The following is a 15,423-nucleotide window of genomic DNA, read 5'->3' as shown; positions in this document are numbered from 1 at the left end:
AGTTTGGATAACCCTAGTTGGGACAATATTCCAAATGTACCAAAAGACCAAAGTGCAAGAGAGGGCCAAAAATGAGAAACATCAAGACCTGAAGTATTCCAATATTCAAAAACCCCGCATTCATGGACAAAACTTATCCATAAACACTAAATTTATCATATAAATAATTGAATATCGCCCCTTACAACGAATATGGAATGCATACAAACCCAGTCCCCTAGTTATAAACAAGGCTACTTGGAATCTTGGAAACCACACGCTGCATTGTGTCTTGACCTACTACTCATTATACTTTCGGAATATTGTTGCAATGTCAGTGTCAACTTTAGGTCTTCCAAATTTTTGTTCCTTCAATACAAGGCTCTTTTTCTCGTAGAATCCATAGCCCCTAATAACAACCAACTTATGAACGATGTGGAAGTACGTTGCTCCATTGGATGTGAAATAACATAGATTAAAGCGTTTGTTAGTTTATATCATTTAATAAAAGATATAATTTAATATATTAAAGAGTTTGTTAATTTATATCATGTCAGATGTCAAGACATTGCAATTGATGTCTCACACTTTGTGAATTCATAGTCTAACAATTAGGATGTACATTTTGTGATGTGAAATTGCAAGGCAATTTTTATGCCATAAGGTGTTTCTCTCATAAATGAACTCCCCTATGTTTCATAGTGTACTATCTTGCACTGTTGATTTGATGTTTTAGACAACTAAAAATATTTTCATCATCGGATCATCATAGGCAATTATATTAAGTTTGTTATTGTTGCGGTTATCTACAACAACTCAAGGAACCAGGCACAACAGAAGCTTTGAATGCCACCATATTTCTCAGGATTACCTCTGTGTTATTGCCTAAATTTACTCTGGGGAGGTAAAGTATGGTCATTTTCTCATCATATTTTATTGTGTTGATATCGCCATCAGTAGTAGAGAATTTCACTCTCGCTAAATGTCAATCAGCCATAGAAGGAATATTCAATTCATGTGGAGAGGGTTTCATGATATTAACAAATGATTCTTCCTCAGTTCCCACTGCATCTTTTTCAAGCCTTTTAAACATACTCAGTATAAGAAGAAAGTGAAACTTCATAAAAAATTGCGAAGGCTTCCAGTTCAACGCTCGCTGAAGTAATAACATGAGAAATTGAGCGACGCCAATGTTCATAGAAGACAGAGTTTGATAGGGCATACCGACAGCTTCTTTAATGGTTGAAATATCCACTAGATCAAGTGAATCATATTTTTCCTCAATTAGAGTTGGAGTAATGGCTAACATGTCCGCTGGATAAGGAGCATCCTTTCCTTCATCAAATCGAATTGGAACTTTATTGTCAATACAAGGGACAATACAATAGTATAACACCTCCAACATGTGCCACCTTTTGTTGATACAAATATTTTCGGTCTATGGAAACTTGAAACTGAAAGGCAATAGTTCTTGAACCATTAGACACAACAGGCTAGAGAGCCTCTCCTTTTCCTTGTCTTCAGAACCCAACTCCAATTCCAAAATTGTTTTCATTAGGAAAAGTGGCATCTGATTTTCAAGCATCATCAAATCTCTGAGAACATAGTTGTAGAAGGCATTAGTGCTAGTCAGATCTAAGACACGTCCTAGCAATTTGACGTTAGAGTAGAAGCTTTGGTCAAAATTTCTGACATAAAACTGCAAACACTCAAAAAGGAAAATGGCATCCGGAGGAATGATCCACGCCAAGGTTTCTTCCTTATATTCGATGAAGTTGTGATAATAGATCCCGACTTCCCAATCATATTCTTTAAATTCCTCCAAAGTGACCGACTAAAACTTTGATATACCCTTCATTTTTTTTTCTAAAATCTGCAAGAAAAGTTTCCAACTTGTAGTGTTCCATATCATGGATCTTAGATCTCCAATGGTGACGAGGGCCAATGCAAACCATTTTAGGAATGTAGGCTTGAGGCTTGTCTCCCAATAACTCTTTTGGCACATTAAACATCGAGACATAGAACCCTTTCACATTCTCCTCCTCTTCTTGTTGTAGTGTGTCAAAAGATTCGTTAATTTGAATAACCCAACTATCCTCATCGATATTCATTTGAGCAGCATCAGTGTTGGATTCCATTTTCTTAGGTCGAAGAAAAGGAGCCACAAACAAAATAGTGGAGAAAATTTTGGAAATGTATCGACCAAAATTGAGAGACTTTGCAACCTTATATCGAATTCAATGGGCTAAGGTCATGAGTCCTAAGCCATTCCTACCCACAGGTTTTTGAATTTCCTACATTGCAATCCGTTGTTTCATTAAAGGAAATAAGCCTGCCCTTCATTACAAACATTCCCCACCCATATAAGTAAGCTCCAACTCCCTAGAGGAGGTGAATCCCAAAGAAGGGGTAAACGATACATGCCTTAAGCAAGCAAATAGATGCACATACGAGGAAAGGAGATTTTTTCCTGTAAGGGTGATAGGAGTATTTCTCTCTTGAAAAGTCATTCATGCAATATGGTGTTTTATATTTGTCACTATTCCTTGTTCCATCTTGCATTTTTTATTGGTTATATTGTTTGCATTTTCAATAACTCTATATAACTAAATTTTTTTTCATTAATCTTAGTTATAATTTTTGTTAAATTATTTTCATGTTTTTTTGTTTTTTAGTTAAGTTTTTATGATTTTTTAATAACAATTAATTTACCTATATAAATTAAATAGTTAGTAAACACTAATAAAATATAAACATAAATTTATGATAAACATAAATTTTTTATTTATAATAAACATCAAAACACTTATTTATGGTACATTTCAAATTATTAAATTACAAAAAATCATAAAAATTAACTAACTTATAAATTATTATTATTATTATTATTATTATTATTATTATTATTATATAAATTAAATATTTATACATTAAAAAATATCACTTGACAATATTCTTAACCATGGAGATTCACCCTCACTATATGTCCACTAACCATGAGTCATTTCATATGACACTCATTCATATGACATTTTTTTAAATTAACCAGTTTAATTGAAAATGCAAAAAAGGGCATAACTACTTTGGATATAAATCTTAACATTTGATTTTTGTATACAACTAAGAATATTTTAAAATATTTTGTGGAGGTTAAATTCACCTAATAATTATTGATAATTAAATTAAAATTATGGAAGCCCTATTCCAAAATAGACACATGCCTTTGTGTTGTTTTGTATTGATTAACGTCAATGTTAAAAACTAGCAAATACTTCAAACTAATAATTACATCATGAGGTGTTTCCCTCGAGAAGAACTCCCCTATATGCTTAGTGTGTTTCCCTCTGAGAAGAACTCACCTATGTGCCATTGTGTACTCTCTTGTTCCATTGATTTGATGTGTTACATGATAAAAAAAATCGTCGTTGTATCATCATAAGTAGTTACATTAAATGCTGCATTGGAAGTTCGTTAGAGTAATGACCCATGTCACTCTAAATCCCAAGAGAGAGAGTAAAAATGTTGGCAGGGATGCTTCCCCTAGCTTGCTTAGGCATTGTGGAGTCTCCCCATCATAACCCCCTTTGTATCTATGGCTTGCCCAGGGAGGGATCTCTTCCTATTCTTTTGGTTTTGATTTTTCCCAACCCCTTGTTTTCTAATGGAAACGATGTAGGCATTGTTGCTACACCCGTCTCCTGGTCCATTGCCCATTATTTTGTGTTGTATAGATTCAATGGGTGGGTAGCTCCATATTTTGTGTTGAATTATAATGGGAACGAGGTTATTCGACCTCATGGTTATCAGCTCAATGTGATGAACGATGTTATCAACCTCAATGTGATGAAGATCATCAAGAAGGTGGTTGGTTCCAAATATTTGGGAGGGCTGGGAATGTCAGCACTTCTTATTATTAGGTTTCCTGATGTGCTGAAGCACAGGCTGGAATCTCTGCAATCGACCTTTGATTCTACAATACATATGCAATCAATATCAATATGTTGTGGAGAACATTGTGGAGTTTGGGAAGCCCTATGAATTTGGGCTTGAAGCTAGGTCGAAACTAGAGTTGTTGCTAGCCAAGGGATCCATGTGTAAATCAAGCCCTAAAGATTTGCTTGTCTGTAATGGATACAAATATGAAGAATATATTTCGTTGGTGCTTACTACCATACCCTTGAATTTTAATTGCATTATTCTGTTGGAGCAAGAAGAAGAACTGGATTCGATTCTCAGTGTGAAATGCAAGTTAACCATGAGGGATGTTATTGGGGTTTGAGCCAACTTAAGGACCAAACATGGTGGCCATTTCGGCGCCACATATAGTGAGAAGGGAAAATTTAGGCTCACGAGTTTGGAAATTGTTGGCATTGTTTGGAAATTGCAGAAATTGGGGATGTTGGATTGTCTTGAGCTTCTTCTTTTACATACTATGTCTTAGATCCCATGCATTTAGTTCTTAATGATGGTGTGAGTGAAGTGATGTATATATACTGTGATTTTGTTAAGCTAGGCACCAATATGAAGATCATTGACATTGGAGGAGGGCTTGGTATTGATTATGAAGGTACCAAGTGTTCTTGATCTGATATGTTTGTTGCTTATAGTCTGGAAGCATATGCAGTGACTATGGTCAAGGAAGTTCCTGTGGCCTATAACCAGGAAGGGGTAAACCATCTCATCACATGCATTGAATGTGGGAGAGCTCTGGTTTCACACCATTCTCTTCTAGTGTTTGATGTTGTGTCTATGCATGAAAAAAGGACTTTGTATCTGCAGTTGTGGCTGGAACGGATCTGAAGCCTCTGGTGGACAATTTTCCTAAGAAATTAATGGGTGAGTATAAAAAAGTCATGGATAATACTACCATGGGGGATTTCCACAACAACCAAATCTACACAGAGCATATGAAAGCAAGGTTCCTAGATTTGTTCAAAGAAGGGAACTTAAGGCTTGAACCATTAGCCATTGTAGACGAGATGTGGATGTCATATCTTTTCCTGTCGCAGAAGGGCCTGCCATGTGTCACATAAATATGTCAATATTCAAGTTAATTCCTAACTTCTGGGAAATTGGGAAGTTGTTTCTGTTATACCCCTATACCAATAGGTGCCATATATCATGATTGACTTGGTTTAACTCTGAAATATGTTCATACCTTTTGTTGTTGCAAATGTTTTTCATATTTGTGAAGAATAAAAACTTAAAAAATGTAAAGAGGGTATACCCTAGAAAAAGAATAAAAGGGTAAAAAGAATAAAGAAAATGTCAAAGAATGAAAGAAAATGAACCCCAACAAAAAGAAAAAGACCATGAAAGTGTGCAAGTCTAAATGCCACTACTATTTACTTTATGCATAAATATTGTGTGCAAATTGTTACTTAGGCCACAATCCATGGTAACCAAATAGCTTAATCTTGGTTGTTCCATGTTTTCAATTTCATGTTTTAGATATAGAGAATAAAAATCTGACCAAACAGTTCAATCTTGGCAGATAAGTAGATAGGTAGAGTGAACAAAAGGAGCTCAACAATTTAATCTAAGCCCTTGGATGTAATAAGTGTAGATTTATATAGATATCACTATCTAAAAGAAAAGAAAGTGTGAAAAGGGTTTTCTAGTTTAAGTGCACCCTAGTAAAGAAGTGAAAATGCTAAGATAAAGTAGGTAGGGTAAGTAGATGATGGTTGCAGAATAGATATGTGGTGAGTGGTTAAGTTTAATGCTCAAATCTTTTTCTTTCATCACTTGGACAAAGTACAACTCATATTGGAGACAACACATCACGGAGACAAAGTCAAATTAATTAACTTCCTTACTCCATTTTTCCCTAAAAATTCACTAATTTCCCCTAAGTGTTAAAGGTACCTATACAAGTTAAAGGGGGTCAGAGCATTTCTTTGAATTTTGGAGGGACCAGACCCTCGGCCTAATAATTTGAAATGCCTAAAGCAATTAAATCCCCTTCATCAATATTCACCCCTTCATAAAGTCACTCATTCCCTTTATAAAGTTTTTCCTAAGTAAAATGAAAATTAAAAAACATTTTATCTACATGAAAGCCTCATATATCATTAGCCTAAGGTATAAGTGTTGTATGATGAAATACATTTTTAGAGACATTTAACTTAGCATGATTCATATTTTAAAGTCATATTAACTTTTAACTTGTATTATTATTTAATTCCTGAAAAGAATTACCCCTTACCTGTATTATTGTTAATAAATCCCAATAAACTATATATCCCACCACTGGTTGCGAAATAACCTTAATAACGCTCATAAATGGGATTAATTAGTCAATCTGTGATTAATTAAGAAGCCCGAACCTTGCCACACTAATAAAAGAATTAATTAATAACTTCAACCAATCACATCGCCCCCCGATGTAATTAAAATCTTTTAATTACCGTTAGGCCCCTGCCATTAAACAACAGTCACCTCAACACCCTGACCACCATCCGATCGGATCCCTCAGATCTGACGGCCATCGCGCATATCGCACGGGCCTTTTTGTTGACATTTAGCGTGTGATGAGAGCGGTTTCTTAAACAGTTCAGATGCTATGTGTCAAAAGATGTGTGGAATTGCGTGTCCCCTCCTAAAAACCACTCCCCACCCATAAGCGGTGCAATGAAACCTACTTACTGCCTCCCCACAAATGAAAAAAAACGTCAAATCATCCCACTGACGCAACCTGACCGTTTCACAAAGCCTGCCAAAAGATTGACTTTGCATAAAAAACAGAGTATAATCTGTTTTCTTCCATTTTTCTAAAAAACACATGCGTGCAGCCGATACATAGAAATCGACCAACTCGTACCCAAACCATCAGCCACCATGAAAGTTGCTTCCTGACGCCGCTCTAGCCCCCGGTGTGCCTCCAATCAACCAATACACCATTACCAGTCGCTCCATAATAGGTATTTACCCATTTTTTCTAGAAACCCTGTTACATACTAAATTTCCTCTACAATTACGTTGAAACCCATAAATTCCAGTGTAATTCAGTTGCGAAACTTACAGTAAATAACTCCTAGGACCCCTGTTTCTCCTATCCCACTCAAAAAGCCCCATTTCCATCTCTGGATCCACGAGAATCAGAGATGGAAACCCCCGTGGCCCTCAATGTACCTATTATCACTACTCGTCATAGAGATTTGGATTATCTGCCCTTAGTAGATAAAGATTTCCAAATCAAATACCTCACATTTGATGACTCCCCCTTGCGACTGCATTGTAAATACTGGGACCTTTACCTCAATAATTTTGACAATATTGGTCTCTGGGAATCAAATCTCCCAAAGTAACAATTCCCTTTTGTGCACATTTTCCCAGACATTGTTCACCAGTGCCATGCCAATTATAACCCCAATATCAGAGTTGTAATGTCCCCTGACCAGCAAATCCTTTTTACCATTATAGCAGACTCCATCAATGAAATATTTCAGTTGAAACCTATTCAGAACCTTACCCCTCTATCTATTGCTAATTTACTTGACAAATCTTCCAAACTATCCAGCTTAGAGATCGTTGGAGTTTGCCAAATGTTCATGTTAGAACAATACATTTAAGAAAACCCTACACCCTACATGACAGGTGCTTTTACAAGCTTAGGGAGGGATATTATTACCATGTTTGCTTGTATTATTGGTTTCACGAGCAATGTATATGTGAATGAAATAACCTTTGCTTATATGACTATCTTCACCCCTGGCCAGCCCCCTGCTGCCAAGTATGACTATGTTGCATTCATAGCTGAAAAAATCCATGACCAGTTCATGAGATTGGAAAATGAGAGAGTTTTCAAGTATTCCACAGTCTTGTATCACCTCTTCCTGTATTACCAAACTAACAAATTCTCATTCTCTGTGAATAATTTTGATACCAGAGGTAATCCTAGATCAATCATTTTCTGGACTTCCATCTGCGATTACTCATACACGTCTCCCTATTCATACAATGAATTCATAGATCAATTTTTCTATCCCGTAACCACCATGCTGATAGGACATCCTCCCCCAAGAATCAGTGATGATATCAAGAGAATCCTTCAACTATCAAAGCAGTACAAGATAGGTGACTGGTACTTGTACCAGAATCACACTGAGATCTGAATCTATGGTTGTGAACTCCCTCCTTTCAAGCTACCTAAGTATGTTCTTATGAGATTGTTTGCCCTGGAATATTACATGCAAATGTTAAACTCTAACCAAATTCATTTCACCAAGGAAAAGAAGAAAGCCCAATTGAGGATCAAAGACCACTTAGGCCCATTTGTGTGCAACAATAGAGAAGCAGGGAAAAGAGCAGAAGAAATCATAGAAACAACAATGAGACTAAAGAAAAGCTTTGCTTGGATTTATGACCCTCATGGTTTCATCAGTGATAGGAGGATAAAACATAAGCTGTCACCCTACATCCATCACAGAATCCCTGAGATAGAGCAATATGCCAATTTAAATGAATGGAGAAAAGGGACATTGATGGAGGAAGATAGTGATAAAGTTTAAGTTGAGAATGTGATGAAAGATTTGGAGAAGAGACTTGACCTGGAATATTTTGTATAGGTACAAGCTGAAAGTTCTCCAAAGCCAAGACAAGAAACTAGTGCTCCCACAGCAGAGCCATCACAGGAACAAACACAGGAAACTAGTGTTCCTACGTCAGAACAAACAGGACAACCACAAGTATCAGAACAGCTAGAGGTATCAGAGCAGCCTGAAATCTCTGAAGAAAGAGCTCCACCATAGCCACACCTAGCTCCTAAAAATATGGGAAATCCCCCAGTTGTGCAGACTCCTCTGAATGAGGAAAAAAATTTGAAAAGAGATAGGGAAGTAGCTACCCCTTCTAGCAGACCTACGGATCAAACCTTTGCTAAGAGGCAAATGTTGAATCCTTATTCAAAGGAGGAGTTCATAGATGAAACTACAGAAAGCATGATAAAGGAAGGAATAGATAGTTTTCATACATTCCCAATAGGTGGGACACCCTCAAGTTCACAAAGGCAAGAGCTAGAAAGACAACAAAGTATAGAAGTTTCATCTCTCAGGTCTTCATCTAAGAAAATTATAGATATCAAAGGAAAGTTTAAGGAAATCAAGACAAAGAATGAGAAACACAAGGCCCAAGCCTATTCTCAGTACCTAAAGATGTCCCCTTAAAACAAAACCAGATTGATGTCAACCTTTGACATCAAAGAAGGAAAAATGCAAATGAGTTTCTTAAAACCCACAGTGTTGTAACCAAAATCCTTGGCAGAATTTCTCAAAACTAATTTTGAAGTCATGGCTAAAGACATCCACCCTATTGATAAAATTGAACTACACAAGAAAACAGGTGAGATGGTATACTCAACACTGACCAGCAAAGCAATGATGGCTCATAGATTGCAAAGTTCATTGAGCAACACTACAGCCCAATTGCATCTAGAGAAAGCCTTCTCACAGGCAAAGGATAACAGGATAAAATCATTGGAAGAGCTGGTAATTGAGTTGGGCCATGACACAAAATATGTTATGGCAGCAGAGAGCTTAATTAAGAAAAAGAATGAAGACATAGCTGCACTCATAAAATAGTTGAAGCTTCCACCACTCATTCACCCTCAGAATGCTGAAGTAATAGAGAAGAAAAATGAAGAAGAACTTATGGACTTGGTCCTTAAGTTAAATTATCAATTGAAGGAAACAAAGCAGGAATTGGAGAAAGCAGTACAGTCAAGGCAGAGTGAGTCAACCACACAGCCTCAAACTGTAGTGCCAATAGTTTCAACAATAGTCCCTTCCACACTTGCAACTGTTTTAGCACCAAACATTCCTTTAGCAACAACTTCACCGATAGAGACAACAGGTACATCACAGGTAGGTACATCAACACACAGCACAGAGGACATAATTAAGTCCATGGAAGAAATGAAACTCCAAGTCACAGAGCTGTAGAAAGTAAAAGAGAAATTCATTGTCATGGAACAAAAATATGATTTATCAAAGATAAATTATGCAGAGAAAAGAAGGAAAAACAAGAGCATGACAGAGCAAATAAAAGCATTAGAGAAGGACCTAACATTTGACAGGCCTTTAGAAGAGTTCAGGAAGATATTATGGACCAATATCATTGATTCCATTAATGATATTTGGCCATCAATCCAAATTATTTTTGAACAGATTGATTTAGTTAAGCCTACTCTTGAAGAAATTGAGAACACCAAAGAAGAACTGGGTAGAAAGCCTGAAGAAGCAGTCCAGTTAATAAATTTTCTAAACAATAAAAATAGGCAAAAATTAGAGAAACTAGACATTCAGGATAGGACTGCTACTATCCTTGAACTAAAGAAAGTTCTAACCAAAAGAAATCTAATGCAAGGCCTGGAACGAAGATGTCAAAGCATGCAAGAAGATATAGATGAATTCATGAAGAAATTTGACATCTTAATAAGTAAGGGACTCCCAAGTCCTTTAGTCATCAATGATAGGCTAATGGTTCAGATAGACTACATCAACAAATTACATCAGCAAGCTGACAGTCAGGCCAGTTCATCTGCAGTCAAGGCATTGCCCACAAGGAAAGTTCTCTATGATGGTTTGGAGAACCTTTTTTACATTGAACATGAAGTGAAGCACCTATTCCCAGTGCAACCCAATTTTGTGAAATATACTGAGGCTGATGAAATTTACAGGAAATTGACAAGGATGACTATACCAAAGGAAAAATGGTGGACCAGCATGACTGACATCCTATAAATTACCATGACTAAAGTGAGGTAAATAGAAATATTTACCATAGTAAATTTTGGTAAAAAAGATGAATATTAGTGAATAGGTAGAGAGTGTCAAATGCATGTGAAAGAGTATCCGTTGAAAGATCAAACCATGCGTCCAACACAGAATTACTAGCAGTACAACAAGATGCACGTTCATAGGACCTGCCTCCAGCTCCTTCAACGAAAACAGGGACAACACAATCAATTCACTTTCTGTTTCTATATTTGAGACCATCTGTCTCTATATTAGTGTAAAATAGATATTTTATTTTCCTAAAATAAATCTCATTTAGTTATGAGATATTTTGATGTAAATTTTGTATAAATACTTCTTTATTCGAAGTATTAGGGGTGGATTCTTAGACATTTCTGTAGACAATTTACTTTTGGAATTGAAGTGTTGTTGAACAACTTTTGTATGGCTGGCTAGAACAAAGTAATAAAGCAAAGGACTTTTACAGGATACTTGTGTCAAACGAGAAACAAATAAGTACTCTATATCCTGTGTTTTTACAGTTTTTTTGGTTTAATAAATATTCATATGTGTTTCATATCTGAATGATAAATGAAAAGTTATATTTCAGAAAGAGCTTTACTGCATTCTGTCTTTAAAATCATTTATTTTCTTAATGTTTTCTTCTACGCTATTATAGGTAGGGAATTCATAATTGCTCCCTGCTTTCATAGTTTATCACTGTGACCATTTAACAAAGAATTCTTAATTTCTTTTTGTTAATGAGCACCCACTTTCCCTCATCTTGGACCCTGATGAAGGATTCTTAGTTGCCCTTCCTCCCTATTCAAGACCATTTCACCCATTTGAAGTTATCATTTGTCTTTTGTTTGGCTATCTTGCCCTATGAAATTTCTCCTTTGTTAAATCAACTTGATCCAGTTAAGCCATCATTAAGTTGACTCCATAGCCCAATGGCCTGAAATACCTTGTTCTATCCATCTACTCTCGAATTCCACCACCAAACAAATTCAAAACCCCCCAAGCTTTCATAACTAGCCTAATATCATATTAAAACAAAGCTAAATCATAAAGAGATAGCCCTCCTGAGTACAAATTGGCTTGATTCTGTACTTAAAAGATTGTTTTGTGGTTACGTCGGAGTGTCCCTTCTTTTGATAACTTCTAAGGGAAAATCTGAGTGATAACATTTTCCATTGATGCCTATCCATAGGCTCAACGAACGAATTACTCTGTGTGCCATTCTGTCACACTTCACCTGTGACAGTGATGGCAAGGTGGAAAATTTCCTAATTGATGATGATAGTGGTGGAACGTCAACCAATTTTCTTCATTTGTTGATGCATGAACCCAACATGATGTTCGGTTCTCTCAAGTGTCGCATTTAGGACTCCCTACACTTGGATGATGACTGTGACTTAGACTCTGTTATCTCTAACATTAAAACCATTCCTTTGACATTCAAATATCTACCATACCTCTCCTCCTCATCATGACCATGACCACGACCATGACCATGATACCTGGTAACCCTACTCTAGGTCCGTTGATAAAAACAAACCATTCATTTTCCTTGAATTTTCAGTTGGATTAGGTATAGTTAGGTATTTCAGTGATTTCTTCATCCATAGAGGGTTTTATAGCAACAAAAACAACCACCATGTTTGGAACTGGAGATGTAAATTCATTTCTTAGTGTTAATTGTACATGCCATTCTATAGTTTTTGAATGGTGAGTTCCTTTTATTTGGTTGTAACCAAGATTTAGAAAGTCAGTCGACCTGCTCTAGACTATTCTGATAAAAAGGAAATCTTGATTTTAGATCCCTAATTTTCAAATGTGAATTTCTACTTGAAATGGACATTGGATTGGCCAAAAATGAAAAAACAGTAATGGCCCTGTTAGTGTCAGTCTTTCCAGCCTTCCTCCAGTGATCAAACATGCTCTTACAAAGTTATTTTGAAGTGTCAAGGTCAAATTTTGTCATTTCAGTGAGTCTTCAAGCAAAATTTGGTCACTAGCAATTAGGTCTAGGGTTTGCTTTTACTTCTTCCAAAGTTGTCCAAATGTCAGTCTATGTCATCATTTAGCTGAGTCTATCATCATTCATAGGGTTTTCATTATCATGTCAGTGTCTAATGAGTCATTTTACACCTTGTTCATACTTCAGTTGTGCCTTGGCAAGGTCATTTCCCTCCCCTAGGGTTTTGAAGCCAATTTCTCTTGGACAGTCAAATCATTAGCAAAACTTGTATCCTGATGTTCATACACCTTCCCCTATCCTTAAAGTACCTTATCAAAACTTCCCATCCCTTAGATCCGCCAAATTCCTGATTTTTCCACAAACCCTAGTTTCTAGCTACAACCTGGCAATTTTCTAGGTTGGACCTGTGTTTTGCCCTTTTGGACCCTTTCCCCTCACTCAATCTCTGAGATTCCACTTTCCCCTGCTCCCTAACATCTCTCCCTGCTCCCAAAAATTTCCTCAAGAATTTAGAAGCCCCCTATCCCCTTCATTTCGCTTCACTTCGACAAAGTTCATTGTTTCACACATCGGGACAAGTTTCACTCAAAAGATGTTTTAGAGAAATCAAAGATGAATTTTGGGAAACTGAGAGAGGTTTTTTTCCAAAACATGCCAAATACGAAAACCCTCCTTCACGTTTTGCACAGGTGTCATGGTTTGAGAGAAATGTCAAGAATACCGTTGCCTCAGGAGAATCAAAGACACCTCTGAAGTGACCTTGGGAAAATCAAGTTTTCTCCTAGCTTGGTTGGCCAAATGATTTTATTGATGGGTAAAATGATAACTAGACACAAATATATTTCGAATGAGCTATCATGAGCTCAATTTTCAGTTGAGGAAGGCATTCCAAAGTTGACTGCAACAGCACTCTTCCTTGAGGCAGCCTCATTTGGCACTTTTTGACCAGTCTTGGGATATTTGATTTTTGATAGGTCAAATCAACTCCAAATTGAACAATTCAAGTTTGGTTGGAAAGTAGACTCAAATACCTTTCCAAAGAGCTATCCTGCACCCAATTCTGACACCGGGAAGGCCTCCAAAAGCCTCCTGCAAAAGGGCGCGACTCGTCAGAGGCGTGCGACCCGTCAGGGCACCTCCAGCAGTGTAAAAATTACACTGGCGCGACCCGTTGAGGGCGCGCGACCCGTTAGGGATTTCTCCACAGAAATTTGCCAGTGAGCTGCCAAGGAACCACAAGTTGCTAAATTTTTCAAGGTAGGCCCTCAATCATGAAAAATTATTGCTTGCTTCAGTTCAAAAAGATCATGATTGTATTTTTAAAGGTCTTCATTTGCAAGTAAAAGTCTCCATTGTGCTTTTGGGCTTGAAGTTGTCAAAGTTGCCTAGGGTTTATTTTCATGCAGCTGGCTAGAATCGGCAACAATCATTAGAATTTGAGACATTTCTTGGTTATCTCCTCGAAAGAGACAAGGTTGCTGTGTGTCATTTTGGATGGTATGAATTCCTTATAACACCACCATCTGGAAGTTTTGATCGTGTTGGTGTTGCTTATCGTCTCATGAAGTCGTGTAGGGATGGTGAAGTTCTAGGTGGTGCTGCATCTAATGATAACAGAATTAGAGAACCAATGGCAGCTCAAGTGGATGCTGTGATTGGGCCCCAGAATCCTTCTTTATACACCAGGGTATCACAGGATGATATAAAACATGAAGACTCTCGGTCTAAGATGGTTGTAGAGGATGCTTACTTGCAGCCACAAAATTTTCAAACATTACACACAAAGCTGGTGAAAGCCAATGCAACTCGGGGAATTTCTAATGACTATCACCAAGGTGGACCATACCCAAATGTGTCAGCTCCATATGAACACATGATTCCTTTGCACAGGGCATCTGAAGATGTCAACATGTGTATTCAGAGTGGTTCACCTCGAGTAGAAAACAACACTTCACCTCGAGTGGAAAGCAACACTCCACCTCTGGCTGAGAATGCATCACATCAAAAGGAGCATGGCACTAAATAACCTAGCCACAGCACAAATCCCAAAAAATTTTAAGCATTTTGGGTAAATTTTGGTTTTTCAGGCAATTTGCAGGTTTTTCCCATTAATGGGTCTCACCCCCCGCGCGACCCTTCATCATGGCAACTCCATTTGGAAAAAACTCAGCATTTCCATATTTTTCATGCAAAGTTACACATGCTCATGGATGGACTTGAGATTTGGTGAAGTTTTGGGCCTCCAGAAAGTCAAAAAACTAGCAAAAAATGACTTTCTGCCACTTTTTTGAATTGCAGAAAGTAGTCTTGGGAGATTTGATTTTTGACAGGGCAAATGAACTCCAAATTCAAAAATTCCAGTTGGGTTGGAAAGTATACTCACATACCTTTCCAACAAGCCCACTCTTGCTCAATTTGGCCACCTACAAGTGCCCCAAAAGTGGCTCCAAAGGCGCGTGACCCGTCAGGCAGGGGCGCGCGACCCGTGAGGCAGATTTTTCCAAAATGCACTGTACAGCTCAGAAAAGCGCAGTTTGACCCAGTTTGACTTTTTGGGGTGAATTATGATTATATTTGATGTAATTATTGTACTTGATAGACACTTTTACTCTTATGTAACACTTCTAGAAGATTCATTCATGAAAAGGGTAAATATTAAATGAATGAATTGGTTTCCTAGCTTATAGAGGCAAGTTGTTTTGAGTGCCTAGTTTGTAGTGCTTA

At 37.2% G+C, this 15,423-nt stretch overlaps 1 pseudogene; it reads left to right on the top strand.

The window, feature by feature from the left end:
* The first annotated feature begins 3,498 nt into the window (after positions 1-3,498).
* Positions 3,499-14,725, top strand: LOC149246842 (arginine decarboxylase-like; annotated as a pseudogene).
* The last annotated feature ends 698 nt before the right edge of the window (positions 14,726-15,423 follow it).

The sequence above is a fragment of the Pinus tabuliformis genome, chromosome 7 (assembly GCF_031772625.1).
Source record: "Pinus tabuliformis cultivar Carrire ecotype Pingquan chromosome 7, CPIR1, whole genome shotgun sequence".
NCBI classification, from domain to species: domain Eukaryota; kingdom Viridiplantae; phylum Streptophyta; class Pinopsida; order Pinales; family Pinaceae; genus Pinus; species Pinus tabuliformis.
Note: the sequence above shows the minus strand (reverse complement) of the source record. Positions and strands in the feature narration are given on the sequence as shown.